This window comes from Haliotis cracherodii, unplaced genomic scaffold (genome assembly GCF_022045235.1).
Source record: "Haliotis cracherodii isolate W230 unplaced genomic scaffold, xgHalCrac1.p SCAF_4, whole genome shotgun sequence".
Classification (NCBI taxonomy): Eukaryota; Metazoa; Mollusca; class Gastropoda; order Lepetellida; family Haliotidae; genus Haliotis; species Haliotis cracherodii.
This window is the reverse complement of record NW_027266297.1, coordinates 38,773,480-38,792,953: the sequence shown is the minus strand read 5'-3', so window position 1 is coordinate 38,792,953 and position 19,474 is coordinate 38,773,480. Positions and strand designations below refer to the sequence as shown.

At 44.0% G+C, this 19,474-nt stretch overlaps 1 protein-coding gene and 1 pseudogene across 3 annotated transcripts in view; both read right to left on the bottom strand.

Annotated features, from left to right (window-relative positions):
* The window catches only part of LOC139480337 (3'-5' exoribonuclease HELZ2-like), a 66,647-nt gene that overhangs the window by 27,033 nt on the left and 20,140 nt on the right, over positions 1–19,474 (bottom strand). For 2 of the 3 annotated variants that reach the window (XM_071263398.1, XM_071263400.1), the window contains exon 1: positions 13,492–13,605. The exons of the other annotated variant lie outside the window; for it this stretch is intronic. The gene's annotated coding sequence lies outside the window, so the exon portion shown is untranslated. Of the gene's footprint in view, positions 1–13,491; positions 13,606–19,474 lie in introns of those variants that run through there. 3 annotated transcript variants of the gene reach the window in all.
* LOC139479410 (uncharacterized) overlaps positions 1–19,474 on the bottom strand; it is a 151,853-nt pseudogene that overhangs the window by 131,291 nt on the left and 1,088 nt on the right.

Here is a 19,474-nt window from a genome sequence, read left to right as displayed (position 1 = left end):
GATAAGAGTGAAAAAAGAGTTTTTCCACTTTTATCAACGAGTGTGAGATTCTATTTATCATCCAACATTATTTTCCAACTTTTTCAGTTTGCGGACAATAATAAGCAGTGTCTTAAGTGTAAAAAGTACTGCTTACAGCTTCAGTAGCAGAGCCATTAGTGATGTCATTTGATTGTGACATTATGGTAACCAATGGTCTGCAAAGCATTTGGAGGCAATTTCATTGCAGCGATATCTACAATGTAGATATCGCTTGATCTCACCCAAGCGATATCTCCTGTGGCAGCCAGTTTTGGATGATAAATATTGACCTTTTTCACACTTGCTACTTCCGGTTTGAAAGCGAGGCTTGGAGAGCAGAAGGTGAAGGCTGGATAGCACATGAAACACATGGAGATGTCAACAAGGCACGCAATCGGGACAAACTGTGACAATTTAACCATCCCGGTACATTTATCGTAAGTATTGAACATTGTTCTTATTCTTATCATTGACAAACTATTCTACTGTTATCTGGTCTCCTTAAAGTTGAGTCTGGCCATTCTGTTGTGATTTCATTTTAAAATATCCATGACAACCTGGTAACTCCCAGTGCAGTTTATGGTAGCTGAACAGACTTAATACAAATGCTACTGAGATCTTGTAAAGAATAATTCATTGTTAACACACCATCAAGCCAAACTATTTATTGTGAATTTAAATAACTCTTTGGTTTGTATTTGAAGTCGAAATATTGACCTTTTGACCATATCTAGATATATGTCAGAAACTTACTAAATTGATATGTTGATATAATGTATCAAATTGTAACCTACTGAGAATTTACAATCGTAACAAATCAGAATTTTGCATCAGTTGCGTATTTGATGTAATTTGTAATGGACTCAAATGCATTCCAATAAAATATTAGACCTCTAGATCTACTTGTGCTGTCGATATTGTGAAAGTTGTTATTTTCATTCTCAATGTTGACAGATTAGATACCATGAGGTGTAATATTTCAACTGAATTATTCCATAAAATGTGTTTAAATATTTGAAGTAAAGTACAGTTTGATCTGCAATTTTGTAAACAATATTTCTGCCAAAATGATATTTACTTTACTGTACCAAATTAATTATGTCATGAAATGAACAAAAACCCAACTAATTAATGCCCAGTAAATGTTCAATCTACATGTGATCTTTATATAATTTACACAAACAGATAACTCTTTAACAGTTTGTATTCAAATATTTCAAATTCATAAATTGATATTGACATTACTATAAACTTAAAGTATAAACAGAATTATTTTTAATTCCAATGCATATTGCAATCATAACTCATTTATTCTCTTTGTTTAATTGTGAAACCCACAAACATGTTTTGAAACTTTAAAAACAAAATGGTCTCTTTTGTGTAAGCAATTGCCATTTATTATTGATTATTAATCATATCAATTTATATGTAAGAATATAGTTGTGCTTACTGTGTCATTTTGCAATAATTATATTGTTATGATGTAATATTTTACTATTGTTAACAATCTTTAGAACTTTAGTTTATTTCAATCAAGTCAAGTGGTGTGATCATTTTGATATTTTTTATATTTCAATCAAAACGAGAAATATAAAAAAATATAAATACATGGAAGAAATTTGTTTTCCTTGTCAAATAACGATGATAGCATGAATTTATCTCATCTTGTGATGTGACAAAGTTAATATTTTCAAGTCAAGATATCAACTTTAGTAAACAACAAGAAGAGATAAACATTATATTTGACCAAATAAATTCAAGTCTTATATTTTCTTTGTGATCTTCATGACCTTACCATAGTGTCAATGAGGCAGACTGACTGTACGGAGGACAAAACGTGATATTTCACCTGATTTTAATAAAAAATCTTATTTATTTCACTCTAGCGAAAGTATGTTTTCAGCATGGTCAGACTAAACAAAGTATGTCATGATTAAATACATACCTGTAATACAAATATCAAAACGTGTTTCATTAAAAGAAGAGTAAATTTCTGTGTGACATTTATATAAAGAGCTGTAGTACACTGTCATTAAATTGATGCATCTGTTGAGATTACTGTTTACACAGAATATACTGTTTGAGTTTTAGACATATCAGATGAATTGATGCCTTCAAGATTGTTATAAAGTTGCATGTAAATTTACACACTGTGATTAATTTTCCTTAAATGTCTCTATTTGAGATGAATGTTGTTTTCTAAATAAGCACTATTTTGAGAGAAGGTGAATATGCATTGTTTATAAAAAATTTTTATTGAAATAGAAATTGTATTACAATATTATGGAATTATTCATTTCAGGCCAGCGAGTCAACACAATGAAGTACTAGTATCCGGTGATGGATGTCTGAAGGAGCTTTCTGCTGACAGTAACACACTGGTTACAATGTGCGTCATGTCAAAGGACGAGGAAGTGAAAAGCCATTTTCTTTTCATCAACAAATGTGCTTCCTGTCACACTTAAATAGGACGAGGAAGTGAAAAACCTTATTCCCTCACAAAACAACATGGCCAATATTTATCAGACACTAACAAAGCACATTGTACCATTTGTTTACAAGCAAGAAATTTATTTTCTCCTGGAATTTAATTATGTGGTTTTGACTGACAAAGACACCTGGTCCATGTTAAGTTTTGAAAACTTATATTGTGAGAAATAAAGACATGAAAATTTTGGTTTGTTTTTCTTTGTTAGATATAAGAAATCCAGATTGTTCAATCAACATAATTTGTACCGATACATATATTTTATCTTGGCTTGATTAGCAATTGAAGTTGATTCTTTTTTATCTTTTGTTATTTTATCTGTACTCATATCTGATCAAGGCATTTTCAAAATATTCAGGATAAATGTATTAGTAGCTTCCTTTTGATATACAATTACCTATCATCATACAGGATTAGGTGAGGATGTTCAAGAAGTTGGTGGTTGTATCAATTCTTATATTTCTTCAATTTCATGCATTATTTATATTTATCAATTTTTAGTTTCCTTTTAACTTATTTTAACAGTTCACACATTATTACTTTTGTCGTGCACGGTGCAATCTCAATCGGCAATGATTAGTTAAGTAAGTGATGTTTGAAGAACAAGTAAAGTATCATCTGTCATTGTACACACTGAATAGAGTTATCGCCCCTTCTGAATATTTATTTTGACACACGAATTATTTGGTGAACTAATTTCATTTACATTGTAATATATTAAGAGGAAACTCATAGCAGAAAAAGTGTCTTTTGTCAACTGGACTCATGGCAAAACGATAGTGCGTTGTGCAGCAAAGAACCACTATGAAACTTGAAATAAACATGATCGACGATCTCGAGTTTGCCAAGCCACACACTGACTGAGCAAATTTGCAAAAGTACACTGATGTGTTTCATGTTATGCGGTTCATTTGCAATACAAAACTTCTGTCATTGAATGTACTGTCACATTGCACCTATATGCCGACGAGGTTATGATACCATTTTTTGTTAGTTTGAAATGTCCATCAGAGAAATGCACAACATGCTGTCTGTTCCCTATCAGCTGATGAGACTCACATTGCATCCAAGATGGCGAAAGTGTGAAAAAGGTCAATACATGTATATAGTTCTGTAGTTTCTCCACTCATCATAACACAAAGTGAGTGAGTTTGGTTTAATGCCTCAACAGTACTCCAGCTACAGTATTTGATGTAATAAGCGCCCAGGCCGCTCTCAAAATTAGAAATAGGAGGCTCTTATCAGAACATTATTTTGGTGGAAAAAACAGAGTTGAAAGATAAATTTTGTTGTTTATGCTGACAGCCTGAAATGTTTGTATACGACAGATATACTTTTCCAGAATTTAATTGCCCATAATTAAGAATGCATATAAGACACGAGTGTGTATTATATGCAAATAAATAAGTCTTGTGTACATTGATCAATCAGAAGGGGTGCTAATTGGGATTGTTCACTTGCCAATATATTAGCAAATATCGCCGTGGGCGCTTATTAGAGCAGGGCGCTTATTACATCGAATACGGTATATCATGGCTTGTCAGTTTGATGTGGGAGGAAAGCCTGAAGTGATGCAGGTCTTAGACATTTACCACTTTTGTGAAACCAACAAGCATGGATACGATGCAAGAGAAAACTGGGATTCAAACCCAGAACCATTGAAATTCTGGCACACCTTAGGGACACAAGTGTGCACCAATATGGGCCACCTCCTTGTATAAGGCCGCCTCCATTGTCTAGTGAATAGAGCATCTTCCCGGAGAGCGGAAGGTTAGCAGTGAGATCCCCTGACCACATCACACTAAAAGATGTTGAAAGATGATTCTTGTTGTTACCCTGCCTGGTGCTGGATGAGGGTGTGGGTATGGATGAGGGTGCGGATGTTGGCATGGGTGTGTGGGTATGGATGTGAGCTGGGGTTTCGTATGGATGGGTATGGAAGGGTATGGGTGTGGATGGGTGTGGGTATGGGAGTGGATGGGTGTGGGCATGAGCGTGGATGGGTGTGAGCATGAGTGTGGGTATGGGTGTGGATGGGTGAGAGTATGAGTGTGGGTATTGGTGTGGGTTTGGGTGTGGATGGGTGAGAGCATGAGTGTGGGTATTGGTGTGGATGGGTGTGGGTATGGGTGTGGATGGGTGTGGGTATGGGTGTGGGTATGGGTGTGGGTATGGTGTGGGTATGGTGTGGATGGGTGTGGGTATGGGTGTGGATGGGTGTGGGTATGGGTGTGGATTGGTGTGGGTATGGGTGTGGGTATGGGTGTGGGTATGGTGTGGGTATGGGTGTGAGCATGGGTGTGGGTATGGTGTGGGTATGGTGTGGGTATGGGTGTGGGTATGGTGTGGGTATGGTGTGGATGGGTGTGGGTATGGGTGTGGGTATGGGTGTGGGTATGGGTGTGGGTATGGTGTGGGTATGGTGTGGATGGGTGTGGGTATGGTGTGGGTATGGGTGTGGGCATGGGTGTGGGTATGGGTGTGGGTATGGTGTGGGTATGGTGTGGGTATGGTGTGGGTATGGTGTGGATGGGTGTGGGTATGGGTGTGGGTATGGTGTGGGTATGGGTGTGGGTATGGTGTGGGTATGGTGTGGATGGGTGTGGGTATGGGTGTGGGTATGGGTGTGGGTATGGGTGTGGGTATGGTGTGGGTATGGTGTGGATGGGTGTGGGTATGGTGTGGGTATGGGTGTGGGCATGGGTGTGGGCATGGGTGTGGGTATGGTGTGGGTATGGGTGTGGATGGGTGTGGGTATGGGTGTGGGTATGGGTGTGGGCATGGGTGTGGGTATGGTGTGGGTATGGTGTGGATGGGTGTGGGTATGGGTGTGGGTATGGTGTGGGTATGGGTGTGGGTATGGTGTGGGTATGGTGTGGATGGGTGTGGGTATGGGTGTGGGTATGGTGTGGGTATGGTGTGGATGGGTGTGGGTATGGGTGTGGGTATGGGTGTGGGCATGGGTGTGGGTATGGGTGTGGGTATGGTGTGGGTATGGTGTGGATGGGTGTGGGTATGGGTGTGGATGGGTGTGGATGGGTGTGGGTATGGGTGTGGATGGGTGTGGGTATGGGTGTGGATGGGTGTGGGTATGGGTGTGGATGGGTGTGGGTATGGGTGTGGGCATGGGTGTGGGTATGGTGTGGGTATGGTGTGGGTATGGGTGTGGGTATGGGTGTGGGTATGGGTGTGGGTATGGTGTGGGTATGGGTGTGGGCATGGGTGTGGGTATGGTGTGGGTATGGTGTGGGTATGGGTGTGGGTATGGTGTGGGTATGGTGTGGATGGGTGTGGGTATGGGTGTGGATGGTTGTGGGTATGGGTGTGGGTATGGGTGTGGGCATGGGTGTGGGTATGGGTGTGGATTGGTGTGGGTATGGGTGAGGGTATGGTGTGGGTATGGTGTGGATGGGTGTGGGTATGGGTGTGGATGGTTGTGGGTATGGGTGTGGATTGGTGTGGGCATGGGTGTGGGTATGGGTGTGGGTATGGGTGTGGATTGGTGTGGGTATGGTGTGGGTATGGGTGTGGGTATGGTGTGGGTATGGTGTGGATGGGTGTGGGTATGGGTGTGGATGGTTGTGGGTATGGGTGTGGATTGGTGTGGGCATGGGTGTGGGTATGGGTGTGGATTGGTGTGGGTATGGGTGTGGGCATGGGTGTGGGTATGGGTGTGGGTATGGGTGTGGATTGGTGTGGGTATGGGTGTGGATTGGTGTGGGTATGGGTGTGGGCATGGGTGTGGGTATGGGTGTGGATGGGTGTGGGTATGGGTGTGGATGGGTGTGGGTATGGGTGTGGGCATGGGTGTGGGTATGGGTGTGGATGGGTGTGGGTATGGGTGTGGATGGGTGTGGGTATGGGTGTGGGTATGGGTGTGGGCATGGGTGTGGGTATGGGTGTGGGTATGGGTGTGGATTGGTGTGGGTATGGGTGTGGGCATGGGTGTGGGTATGGGTGTGGATTGGTGTGGGTATGGGTGTGGGCATGGGTGTGGGTATGGGTGTGGGTATGGGTGTGGATTGGTGTGGGTATGGGTGTGGATTGGTGTGGGTATGGGTGTGGGCATGGGTGTGGGTATGGGTGTGGATGGGTGTGGGTATGGGTGTGGATGGGTGTGGGTATGGGTGTGGGTATGGGTGTGGGCATGGGTGTGGGTATGGGTGTGGATTGGTGTGGGTATGGGTGTGGGCATGGGTGTGGGTATGGGTGTGGGTATGGGTGTGGGCATGGGTGTGGGTATGGGTGTGGATTGGTGTGGGTATGGGTGTGGGTATGGGTGTGGATTGGTGTGGGTATGGGTGTGGGCATGGGTGTGGGTATGGGTGTGGGTATGGGTGTGGATTGGTGTGGGTATGGGTGTGGGCATGGGTGTGGGTATGGGTGTGGATTGGTGTGGGTATGGGTGTGGGCATGGGTGTGGGTATGGTGTGGGTATGGTGTGGATGGGTGTGGGTATGGGTGTGGATTGGTGTGGGTATGGGTGTGGGCATGGGTGTGGGTATGGGTGTGGGTATGGGTGTGGATTGGTGTGGGTATGGGTGTGGGTATGGGTGTGGGTATGGTGTGGGTATGGTGTGGATGGGTGTGGGTATGGGTGTGGATTGGTGTGGGTATGGGTGTGGGCATGGGTGTGGGTATGGGTGTGGGTATGGGTGTGGATTGGTGTGGGTATGGGTGTGGGCATGGGTGTGGGTATGGGTGTGGATTGGTGTGGGTATGGGTGTGGGCATGGGTGTGGGCATGGGTGTGGGTATGGGTGTGGGCATGGGTGTGGGTATGGGTATGGGTGTGGGTATGGTGTGGGTATGGGTGTGGGTATGGTGTGGGTATGGGTGTGGGTATGGTGTGGGTATGGGTGTGGGTATGGGTGTGGGTATGGTGTGGGTATGGGTGTGGATTGGTGTGGGTATGGGTGTGGGCATGGGTGTGGGCATGGGTGTGGGCATGGGTGTGGGTATGGGTGTGGGTATGGGTGTGGGTATGGTGTGGGTATGGGTGTGGGTATGGTGTGGGTATGGGTGTGGGTATGGGTGTGGGTATGGGTGTGGGTATGGGTGTGGGTATGGTGTGGGTATGGGTGTGGGCATGGGTGTGGGTATGGGTGTGGATTGGTGTGGGTATGGGTGTGGGCATGGGTGTGGGTATGGGTGTGGATTGGTGTGGATGGGTGTGGGTATGGGTGTGGATGGGTGTGGGTATGGGTGTGGATGGGTGTGGGTATGGGTGTGGGTATGGTGTGGATGGGTGTGGGTATGGGTGTGGATGGGTGTGGGTATGGGTGTGGATGGGTGTGGGTATGGGTGTGGATGGGTGTGGGTATGGGTGTGGGTATGGGTGTGGGTATGGGTGTGGGTATGGGTGTGGAAGGGTGTGAGCATGGGTGTGGGTACGGATTTGGATGGGTGTGAGCCTGAGTGTGGGTATGGTGTGGATGGGTGTGAACATGAGTGTGGGTATGGTGTGGATGGGTGTGAACATGAGTGTGGGTATGGGTATGGGTTTGGGTGTGGATGGGTGAGAGCATGAGTGTGGGTATGGGTGTGGATTGGTGTGGGTATGGGTGTGGGCATGGGTGTGGGTATGGATGTGGAAGGGTGTGAGCATAGGTGTGGGTATGGATTTTGATGGGTGTGAGCCTGAATGTGGGTATGGTGTGGATGGGTGTGAACATGAATGTGGGTATGGGTGTGGATGGGTGAGAGCATGAGTGTGGGTATGGATTTGGATGGGTGTGAGCCTGAGTGTGGGTATGGTGTGGATGGGTGTGGATGGGTGTGAACATGAGTGTGGGTATGGGTGTGGATGAATGAGAGCATGAGTGTGGGTATGGGTGTGGATTGGTGTGGGTATGGGTGTGGGCATGGGTGTGGTAATGGGTGTGGAAGGGTGTGAGCATAGGTGTGGGTATGGATTTTGATGGGTGTGAGCCTGAATGTGGGTATGGTGTGGATGGGTGTGAACATGAATGTGGGTATGGGTGTGGATGGGTGAGAGCATGAGTGTGGGTATGGATTTGGATGGGTGTGAGCCTGAGTGTGGGTATGGTGTGGATGGGTGTGGATGGGTGTGAACATGAGTGTGGGTATGGGTGTGGATGAATGAGAGCATGAGTGTGGGTATGGGTGTGGATGGGTGTGGGTATGGGTGTGGGTATGGGTGTGGGTATGGGTGTGGAAGGGTGTGAGCATGGGTGTGGGTACGGATTTGGATGGGTGTGAGCCTGAGTGTGGGTATGGTGTGGATGGGTGTGAACATGAGTGTGGGTATGGTGTGGATGGGTGTGAACATGAGTGTGGGTATGGGTATGGGTTTGGGTGTGGATGGGTGAGAGCATGAGTGTGGGTATGGGTGTGGATTGGTGTGGGTGTGGGTGTGGGCATGGGTGTGGGTATGGATGTGGAAGGGTGTGAGCATAGGTGTGGGTATGGATTTTGATGGGTGTGAGCCTGAATGTGGGTATGGTGTGGATGGGTGTGAACATGAATGTGGGTATGGGTGTGGATGGGTGAGAGCATGAGTGTGGGTATGGATTTGGATGGGTGTGAGCCTGAGTGTGGGTATGGTGTGGATGGGTGTGGATGGGTGTGAACATGAGTGTGGGTATGGGTGTGGATGAATGAGAGCATGAGTGTGGGTATGGGTGTGGATTGGTGTGGGTATGGGTGTGGGTATGGGTGTGGGCATGGGTGTGGGCATGGGTGTGGAAGGGTGTGGGTATGGATTTGGATGGGTGTGAGCCTGAGTGTGGGTATGGTGTGGATGGGTGTGGATGGGTGTGAACATGAGTGTGGGTATTGGTGTGGATGGTGAGAGCATGAGTGTGGGTATGGGTGTGGATGGTTGTGAGCCTGATTGTGGGTATGGGTGTGGATGGGTGTGGGTGGGTGAGAGCATGAGTGTGGGTATGGTGTGGATGGGTGTGAGCCTGAGCGTGGGTATGGGTGTGGATGGGTGTGAGCCTGAGTGGGGGTATGGTGTGGATGGGTGTGAGCCTGAGTGGGGGTATGGGTGTGGTTGGATGAGAGCATGAGCGTGGGTATGGGTGTGGACGGTTGTGGATGGGTGTGGATGGGGGTGAGTCTGAGTGTGGGTATGGTTGTGGATGGGTGTGAGCATGAGTGTGGGTATGCCTGTTGATGGGTGTGAGCCTGAGTGTGGGTATGGCAGTGGATGGGTGTCAGCCTGAGTGGGGGTTTGGGTGTGGTTGGGTGTGTGCATGAGTGCGGGTATGGGTGTGGATGGTTGTTAGCCTGAGTGTGGGTATGGGTGTGAGCATGAGTGTGGTAATGGGTGTGGAAGGGTGTGAGCATAGGTGTGGGTATGGATTTTGATGGGTGTGAGCCTGAATGTGGGTATGGTGTGGATGGGTGTGAACATGAATGTGGGTATGGGTGTGGATGGGTGAGAGCATGAGTGTGGGTATGGATTTGGATGGGTGTGAGCCTGAGTGTGGGTATGGTGTGGATGGGTGTGGATGGGTGTGAACATGAGTGTGGGTATGGGTGTGGATGAATGAGAGCATGAGTGTGGGTATGGGTGTGGATTGGTGTGGGTATGGGTGTGGGTATGGGTGTGGGCATGGGTGTGGGCATGGGTGTGGAAGGGTGTGGGTATGGATTTGGATGGGTGTGAGCCTGAGTGTGGGTATGGTGTGGATGGGTGTGGATGGGTGTGAACATGAGTGTGGGTATTGGTGTGGATGGTGAGAGCATGAGTGTGGGTATGGGTGTGGATGGTTGTGAGCCTGATTGTGGGTATGGGTGTGGATGGGTGTGGGTGGGTGAGAGCATGAGTGTGGGTATGGTGTGGATGGGTGTGAGCCTGAGCGTGGGTATGGGTGTGGATGGGTGTGAGCCTGAGTGGGGGTATGGTGTGGATGGGTGTGAGCCTGAGTGGGGGTATGGGTGTGGTTGGATGAGAGCATGAGCGTGGGTATGGGTGTGGACGGTTGTGGATGGGTGTGGATGGGGGTGAGTCTGAGTGTGGGTATGGTTGTGGATGGGTGTGAGCATGAGTGTGGGTATGCCTGTTGATGGGTGTGAGCCTGAGTGTGGGTATGGCAGTGGATGGGTGTCAGCCTGAGTGGGGGTTTGGGTGTGGTTGGGTGTGTGCATGAGTGCGGGTATGGGTGTGGATGGTTGTTAGCCTGAGTGTGGGTATGGGTGTGAGCATGAGTGTGGGTATGGGTGTGAGCATGAGTGTGGGTATGGGTGTGAGCATGAACATGAGTATGGGTGTGAGCATGAACATGAGTATGGCTATGGGTGGGTATGGGTGTGAGCATGAACATGAGTATGGGTGTGAGCATGAACATGAGTATGGGTGTGGGTGGGTATGGGTGTGAGCATGAACATGAGTATGGGTGTGAGAATGAACATGAGTATGGCTATGGGTGGGTATGGGTGTGAGCATGAACATGAGTATGGGTGTGAGCATGAACATGAGTATGGGTGTGGGTGGGTATGGGTGTGAGCATGAACATGAGTATGGGTGTGAGAATGAACATGAGTATGGCTATGGGTGGGTATGGGTGTGAGCATGAACATGAGTATGGGTGTGAGCATGAACATGAGTATGGGTGTGAGCATGAACATGAGTATGGGTGTGAGCATGAACATGAGTATGGGTGTGAGCATGAACATGAGTATGGCTATGGGTGGATATGGGTGTGAGCATGAACATGAGTATGGGTGTGAGCAAGAACATGAGTATGGGTGTGAGCATGAACATGAGTATGGGTGTGAGCATGAACATGAGTATGGGTGTGAGCATGAACATGAGTATGGGTGTGAGCATGAACATGAGTATGGGTGTGAGCAAGAACATGAGTATGGGTGTGAGCATGAACAGGAGTATGGGTGTGAGCATGAACATGAGTATGGGTGTGAGCATGAACATGAGTATGGGTGTGAGCATGAACATGAGTATGGGTGTGAGCATGAACATGAGTATGGCTATGGGTGGGTATGGGTGTGAGCATGAACATGAGTATGGGTGTGAGCATGAACATGAGTATGGGTGTGAGCATGAACATGATTATGGGTGTGGGTGGGTATGGGTGTGAGCATGAACATGAGTATGGGTGTGGGTGGGTATGGGTGTGAGCATGAACATGAGTATGGGTGTGAACATGATCATGAGTATGGCTATGGGTGGGTATGGGTGTCAGCATGAACATGAGTATGGGTGTGGGTGGGTATGGGTGTGAGCATGAACATGATTATGGCTGTGAGCATGAACATGATTATGGGTGTGGGTGGGTATGGGTGTGAGCATGAACATGATTATGGCTGTGGGTGGGTATGGGTGTGAGCATGAACATGAGTATGGGTGTGGGTGGGTATGGGTGTGAGCATGAACATGAGTATGGGTGTGAGCATGAACATGATTATGGCTATGGGTGGGTATGGGTGTGAGCATGAACATGAGTATGGGTGTGGGTGGGTATGGGTGTCAGCATGAACATGAGTATGGGTGTGAGCATGAACATGATTATGGGTGTGGGTGGGTATGGGTGTGAGCATGAACATGAGTATGGGTGTGGGTGGGTATGGGTGTCAGCATGAACATGAGTATGGGTGTGAGCATGAACATGATTATGGGTGTGGGTGGGTATGGGTGTGAGCATGAACATGAGTATGGGTGTGGGTGGGTATGGGTGTGAGCATGAACATGAGTATGGGTGTGAGCATGAACATGATTATGGCTATGGGTGGGTATGGGTGTGAGCATGAACATGAGTATGGGTGTGAACATGAACATGAGTATGGGTGTGGGTGGGCATGGGTGTGAGCATGAACATGAGTATGGGTGTGGATGGGTATGGGTGTGAGCATAAACATGAGTATGGGTGTGAGCATGACTATGAGTATGGCTATGGGTGGGTATGGGTGTGAGCATGAACATGAGTATGGGTGTGAGCATGAGTGTGGCTATGGGTGTGAGCATGAACATGAGTGTGGGTGTGAGCATGAACATGAGTATGGGTGTGAGCATGAACATGAGTATGGGTGTGAGCATGAACATGAGTATGGGTGTGAGCATGAACATGAGTGTGGCTATGGGTGGGTATGGGTGTGAGCATGAACATGATTATGGCTATGGGTGTGAGCATGAACATGAGTGTGGGTGTGAGCATGAACATGAGTATGGGTGTCAGAATGAACATGAGTATGGCTATGGGTGGATATGGGTGTGAGCATGAACATGAGTATGGGTGTGAGCATGAACATGAGTATGGGTGTGAGCATGAACATGAGTATGGGTGTGAGCATGAACATGAGTATGGGTGTGAGCATGAATATGAGTATGGCTATGGGTGGGTATGGGTGTGAGCATGAACATGAGTATGGGTGTGAGCATGAACATGAGTATGGGTGTGGATGGGTGTAAAATGAGTGTGGGTATGGGTGTGAGCATGAGTTTCGTGCTCACTGACGTTCTTTCGAACACATTGTTTTTTTCTTTTCTTATGACGTCTTTTCGTAACATTTTACTACTGATGTTAATACTTTCGACCTTTGTTTCAACTTTGTATTCATTTAACCGGCGTCTGTTTGTTTTGTATTTTGACCTTTATTAGTAACATTTAGTTCTTTAATCGTAATATCTGACCTTTATTGTGTACTTTTGTCCTTTTTTCAACTTTGTATTTTTTGACCGAATGGCCGCCCATACTATTAGACCCTACATAAATGCACATCGTCCGCGATCAATATTGCGCTGGGCCTCGATTCGACTGAAAGCGGAAGTAGTGACTGAATATGTTACGTCATATTGAATAAATCTTCACTATAGATCACGTTTCCACTACACAATTCCTGGATTATTATATATATATCATATATATCTTTAATAATTCATATTTCATAAATGCATATGGCCTGCAAGGTGCGTGACAATCTAACTCATACATGGGGGCGTTTTTCGTTTTCATTTTCACTATGGTCATGTAACGTGCGCTTTCATTGGATGCTTACCTTGGCATTCAAATCCATTAGCCAGATCCCCTGAATGTAACGGACTGTCAAGCTTCAAATGCACCTTCAGTAAATTATAACACCATGAATACGTGCGTGCATGTAGGGCAGACACCTAACTAACGAGACCCGGATATGTATCGCAGCCGTATTTGATTCGTTCAACTCAAACTACGGTAAACCGCTTGGGACATATCTGACTTGTGCAGATGAGTGCTTGAGTTGGGATTAGCGCCGCTTTTAACAGCATTCCAGTTATATCGCGGCGTGTCAGCTTAATGTGGAAGGTGATGCAGGTCTCAGACGTTTACCACTTCGGTGAAACCCACGAGCACGGGTATGGTACTGACAAACCTAGAAACATAATCGGGCCAAAGCGGGATTCGGACCCACAATCATAGGTTTTGGGCGTGCCCAAGGGACGCGAATCGCGGCGCTTTAGACGACTGGACCACCCGTACCCCTTTGCAGAACTATGAAATCCATTTATCCTGACTCATGATCGCCCTTAATTTCATTATTTTTTCTTCTTCTGTCTGTTAGTCTGTTGATAGTCCGATTACTTCGCTTTATAAATTTCCTAGAAATGTTCGCGTTATTCCATTTTCTAGAAATGGTCGCGTTATTCCATTGCCAAGAAATGTATGCCATTTTTTGGAAGTACTGTATCGTTATTGACCCTTCTGACCTCGACGTTTATTAATCTCATTGTTTCTGTGTGTTGATCAATCTCATTAAAATCAGATCTTAGTTCTCGCTACCGCTAAACAAAGATCTGAGGACATGCCACTACGGGTCACGTCAGGCCGACCTCTCGCGAACTTTGACCGACCAATGGAATGACTGATCAGAAGGCAGCTTTCTCGTGCTTTACGGCACAAATTTCAAATTGGCGACTACGCTTCGAAACATATTTTGACAAATTCTCGATTACAAATTTGTAACCTCAACAAAATAAACATTCTGGAATGGCTAGATGGTCTAGATTGTAAGGATTCAGTCGTTAAACTCGTAACTATCGTTCTAAATAACCAATGTTAAAGTTTTCGAGATTGCATGATTAGAAATCACATCACTTTCATAATCTGGTAAGCGACGCACTGATTGGTCGGATGAAAGGTCGTTTCTGACGTGACCCCTAATGGGATGTCTTCAGATCTTTGTTCAGCGGTAGCGAGAACTAAGGTCTGATTTTATTGAGATTGGTGTGTTGATATTTTTCTGTGCAGACGATGTCAATCAAAAGGAACATTAACATAAGTTTTACTTAAACTTTGACTTTCAGACCCTAGCTATGAGGTATCCTGATCGTGTTACTCATTGTTATCGCGACTAGCAAATCAACCAATCACGCACGGTGTTGTTTCTGGATATGGCGGATTCCGACAGTGTAATGGCGTAACTTTGAGGTGTATTGATGTTTTAACATAGTTTCAACAAATCTGATAACCAAAAAAGTCCATGTATAACTGGGCCGGTCATATGTACCTATCTTACTCATAAATCTTAAGTCTAAATATTTACCAAATTATGGGGGAATAAAAACACTAAGAACATGAAGAGAACAGTTCATTTCAGGAAGTGATATTAAAGGGGATTGCCTAAAAGTCGAGCCGAGCCGGGCCGGGGCAAGACGGGCCAAAGTTGTATTGGCTAATTACTCCATTATCGGCGACCATACCTACATATCGTTGATGCAACACACACACACACACACATGACATTAATGAACAATCATCAACCAAGAACGTGTGTAGTGATTCGGAGTAAATCGCTTGAAGACCAGAAAGTGGAGCTGTGTGTAAGCGACCCTGACCTAGGTAACATGTAAAAGGGCAATCGTTAAACGAAATAGGATTTGAAACGTATCAAATTCTTCAAGCTATCGTGATACAAATTTCCATCTGTCGGCATTGCGTTTGCATTTATAGGACAGAACTATATCTAAGTAAATACCACTTAATAATGTCACTGTTCATCGTATTTAAAGCAGACGCTTTGGTTAAAGTAGACCTCTTCTCCCCATACTCTCAACAGTCTCAAAAGTGTTCGGTCCGACTTGGCCCGGGCTGTCAAAATCAACTTTAAACACACAGATGTATCATCAAATGTGTTTACATCTATAGACTAGTATAATATCTACCTATATACCACTTTATAATGTCCCAGTACATCGCACTGAAAGAAAACTGATCCGTTAAAGTCAAACACTTTTACTGTATTTTCTTAAGAAAATCTTTGTTAGAAGTGTTCGTTCCGACTTGATCTGGGCTGTCAAAATCAACTTTAAACACACAGATTTATCGTCAAATATGTTAACATCTATAGAGTAGTATTAAATCTATCTATATTCCACTTTCTAATGTCTCAGGTCGCGGTATTTAAAGAAAACAAGGTGCTCAAAGTGAAGCTCCTGTGTGTAATCGGTTTAATTGTAGGGTATACATTGTAGACAGACATACAATAATTTGTAAATGTCTCACTTCTGTACATACATAAAACAGCTTTGTACAAATAAACATTGATAGAATGTACAGAACCATTCAATAGAATTATGAGAGATTATTAACAGAATATCCCACTGCTAAGTATATGATAAATTGTTGAATTAACAATAAATAAGGTTGAGAATTAATTGTGTGGTTTTTTTCAATACATCTTAGACTGATGAGTCGTCTGCTCGATGATAACCAGCCTACTCATATTTTTACCCTGTTCCCCATTGTTGGAAAGTGTGTCGTCTGCTACCCCAGCTGGAGCCATCTGGTAACAATTAATCACAAGCATACAATACATTATAATATATCAAGATGGCAGTTTCCATGTAACGATTAAGTATTTCTAAGCAACTTAAAGATATGTACAATATCTAGATATATGTATCTTTAATTTGCTTAGAAATACTTAATCTTAACATGAAAACTGTCATCTTGATGTATTATTCTGTTTTGTATATTGACAGCTGGTGATTGAGCCGTGATTGCTGCCAAGGGCGGTCACACGAGATACTGAGTTCAGCGCAACCTTGTGGCTTTATGTGACGTGACAATGAACATTTTTCAATGCCTTTGTACAACGACAACATGGGACTATCGGACTCCAAATTTTCATATTTGTATCTATGATATTAATTTAAATGTATCGACTTTATTCGGTTCAATAAATTTACTAACAAATCTACCTATTGCGCATTGATCGATTATGTCCTTTAGCTGTATGCGTGGGATAGAGCTTTATCACGCGTGACCTTGCAATGTTGTACATCGTATCTTATAAAAGCAGTATCACTGAGAGTGAGTGAGTATCTCCCTTACCCGAATAGCTCTTTTGTGCACTACCTTTGCAATGTATCGTATGTTATTCAAGGAGGGACAGATGCATAATCAAATGCGTTTACATCCATAGACTAGTATTATATGTACCTATATACCACTTCACAATGTCTCAGTACATAGCATTTAAAGAAAACCGATCCGTTAAACTCAAACACTTTTACTGTATAAGTGTTGGGTCCGACTTGGCCCGGGCTGTCAAATTCAACTTTAACACACACAGATGTATCATCAAATATGTTTATATCTATACAAAGTGGAGCCATACTCTCAGCATCCACTCTTGGCCAAAATTCACTGTTACCTTATAGATTTAAATGTGATTGAACGTTGTATTTGTCATGTTAACTGTAACCTTTTGATCGAAATCCTAATCTTTTGTAAAAAGAAAAAATTTACGCGTTTAGAGGCCTCCCAATCTTAAATCCTTGGTAGAAAACGAATGATTTGATGTAAAAGTATTACAACTGTTCGATAAATACTAGTTGTAGACGACACACATCATTCGATCAATGTAATGGTTTGATCTCGTTGTAGTGTACGTTTTGCAGCTATTTTGCTGAGTAAATTGTAACTTAAACTGTCTATTCCAAAAACAGGTAAAATGTGTTGAAGTTTTGGCATGTTTATATGGTGTCACAAGCTATGATCTTGTCAACCGTGTTTTGAATTTGAAAGAAATGTAAAAAATATCTCTTTCAAGACTCGCATATATGTTCACATTTATTGTAATGTGAATTTTTAAAATGTGTTTTTAACTTTCTCAATTATGTTTTGACATTTAACGCAATATTTATTCTAACATCAGATGCAGATCCTTGTCTGTTTAACATTAGATCAGTCTTAGAACTGTTACTCATATAGTACATGTACTTACATCGGAGGTACCACTTAGGTTTTCGTACCTTAACATATGCACATGTACATGTTTTTGCAAGAAAAACACCTTCCTGCACCCAAACTTGAGTTGATACCATTAATGTTTGAATTGGTTTCACAGTTCAGGCATCGTCTTACAATACGCTAATTTGATTATTCGATCACACTGAATTTAAATTGAGAATTGTTTCATCTTAACTACAAGTCTTGTGTCTCATCGATCCTTCTCATAGCGTCCGTGTATGCACGTTAAGTGTGAAATTAATCCAAATTATACCTGTGCTCAGCTTGCTTAATTGCCCCTTGCTTAATTGCAATCAAGTAGGTGTTGCGTAATCAATCAACCTGCCCTTAATTAGCTGTCCCGAGCTTTTAGTGGTAGTTACCGTGGTAGCCTACCGTTTCATTGATAACTTATGCATTTGTTGAGGCTCATCAAGAAAACCAAAATATTGTCTTTTTTCACTTTCGGTTTCATGTCAGTCCTGATATGCTTCCGGTACACTTTTGTAAGCCATGATAGTGTAGTTTCCCTGACAAATACGAAATCAAGTCATAACATATCGTCAAAATTGCTATGAAAAATACTATTCTATAAACAGCATACCATCACTGGCCACTGGCAAACATTAGCAGTATTAGAATAAGCAAAAATAATTAAACACAGTATGACGTGATGATGTGTAAGCATACAGAAAAACCTAGATAGGTAAACCTGCACAGCTTACATCAGTTTCTGTACTGTACTTGGGGGTTTTACGAGCAGTGCCTTCTTTTGCATCCTGCGTATCATTCTACCTGTCGGATTGACTTGGCCCGGGTGGTTAAAACTATAATTGACGGCGACTTTTGACCATCACGACAATAATACTGAGTGCTCCATAGTGCACTATGACATTCGCTAATATCCACCTCCAGAAAACATCCTGTGTTGGTTTAACATGAATTAGGGATACCCAACACGTTAATTAATGAAAGAAGAGTAGTCAAAACACTGTCGTTTCCTGCCCAGGACATCATACCCCTACACGCTAAGGTCGGTGAGAAACATTCTCATCAAAGAAAACACACAGTCAAGACACTGACTTTTCTACGAGGACTCACGGTATGTATTCATAATTATCAGTTTATTACATTGTTGAAGATGCATTTATATTCAAACTCAATTAAATGAGCAAAACTATACGTTTGTGGACATTTGCGATCTGCCTAGATAGGCACGTTTCGTTTTATTATTCTCCAATCCATTTTTAGTATTACCCCCTGGCGCGACCCGGCCCGACCCGGCCCGACTTTTAGGCAATCCCGTATTAAAGTGCTCGGCAGATTATTCATATCAAGTTCAACCCTTCAGGCACCTGTTAGGACTATCCGAGTTTCCTTTACAGTTAACATTGTTAAGTCGTTCACCATATGGATTTAATTACCAGTTAATTAAATTTTATAATGTCTGAGATAATGTTATATCCACAAATCGAATTATATATATATATTCCCAGTCCAACTTTTAGTCAGACAAGTGTTATTGAAAGATCGTTTAAATGGAATGGAAGCTACACCCTCTTCGTCTCCTACAAATTTTTTGTTTTGTCATAATTTGAATAATTTCATTACTCTAAAATAGACATGCTTTCTCTACTAATGAGAACGTTCTGTTTCTTTCTTCTTTAACGCTGCACTCAGCAATATTCCAGCTATATGACAGAAACCTGTAACTCGAGTCTGGACCAGACAAATCCAGTGATTGACATCATGAGCATCGATCCACGCAA